This window comes from Gavialis gangeticus, unplaced genomic scaffold (genome assembly GCF_001723915.1).
Source record: "Gavialis gangeticus isolate Ggan-Ray unplaced genomic scaffold, GavGan_comp1, whole genome shotgun sequence".
NCBI lineage: Eukaryota > Metazoa > Chordata > Crocodylia > Gavialidae > Gavialis > Gavialis gangeticus.
In genome coordinates, this window is record NW_017729011.1 from 13,950,844 (window position 1) to 13,952,461 (window position 1,618).

Below are 1,618 nucleotides of genomic sequence, written 5' to 3' on the forward strand. Positions count from 1 at the left end.
GGCCCAGAACGCATCAAATGGATCCAGACCATGCCATGACAGGAAACGCAAAACCTGCCGGCACATCTCCACCCCTCCCCACAATTACTACACCCCACAAGAGTGCCATCAGCATTCCCGGATCTTGCAGCTGCACCTCCAGAAATGTACATCTCATCCAATGCACCGAATGCCCTGATGGAAAATACATAGGAGAGACCAAACAACAACTGTGCACCAGAATGAATGCATACCGGAAATCTATCCAAGACAGGAATACCCAATTACCTGTGGGGGCACATTTCTCACAAGAAAACCACTCTTTCCAATCTCTCAGTCCTGATCCTCAAAGGAAACTTACACAACACTTCCCACAGACGAGCCTATGAACTCCTCTTCGTCAACCTCCTGGATACTAAATCATGGACTAAATATAGACATTGGATTTATGACACATTATAACCTGCCTGACACCTGATCCCCCATGTACCTCGCCACTATTTATTCGCCTACTTCCCTGCCCCCGGCCCCCACCCCAGCCTGTCTCTCACTCATTGACTCCTCAATCTACATCTTCACTGACTGCCCATCTTGTATGCAGACCAGCCCAGCCTCTGGCTTCTTTACTATTCATTCTATCCAGGAAGAGCACACACCAACTGCTGAAACTTCCTTAGCCTGACAAAGGGTTTTTGAACCCAAAAGCTTGCTTAAAAATTGTTTTCCAACTATTTAAGTTGGTCTAATAAAAGATATCAGATTCACCCAAAGAACCTTGTCTGCGTATGTCCTTAAACCAACACAGCTACAACCTACACCCGTGTAACACAAATATGGGCTCTTAAATATTCTTTTTTCTGGAAGAAATACATTTCTTCAAACTTTGCTTTTGCTCAGTTTACACCTAGTCACAGACACTAAGAGAAACACATGGGTCACTGCAGTTTCAGTGTCAAAAGTGACCAGGACTGCCTTTAAAACCTTGACAGCTACCAACTCTTTGTTTTCGCTTGTTTTTTGACTACAGAAAAACACAGAAGCCTGCCTCTCCTGCACAGGACTCAGACAGATCATAGTCAGGCAAAACATTTGGAGGCTCTTGCAGCCAGACATGTAGGGTGAAAATTTTTCCAAAACAGAAAATTTTCTAGTGCTTAATTTTTCCATAGAAAATTTTCCATTTCTAAAAATTCATTGTTTCACAAGATTCATTAGTAACAAGGAATGGATAGAAATTAGATCACGTGCTATTTAGGTCATTGGAAAAACTTCCGGAAAACCCACATCTCTGCTCGGGGCCCGTCTGAAATCTCTGGGTGCCTGCCCCCCTCAGGCACCGGGTTAAAAGGACCCGGCACCCCCTGATGACAGCCCGGCGCGAGGGGACGGCATAGGCGGTTCACGAGCCGGCGCTCACCCAGAGGTCCCGCTCGGTGCGGTGCAGGCCGAGCCGGCCCAGCCCCACGGCCAGGTCGTGCACGCAGAGGGCGCCGTCGCGGTTCACGTCGAGCTTCTGAAAGAGCGCGTGAAGGCGCCGCTCCTGCTCGGGGGCCCCGCACAGCGCTCGCCCATGCGGGCCCGGGGCGCCGCCGTCGGCTGCCGCGCGCGGGGGGCTGCACTGGCACAACACGCCGCTCAC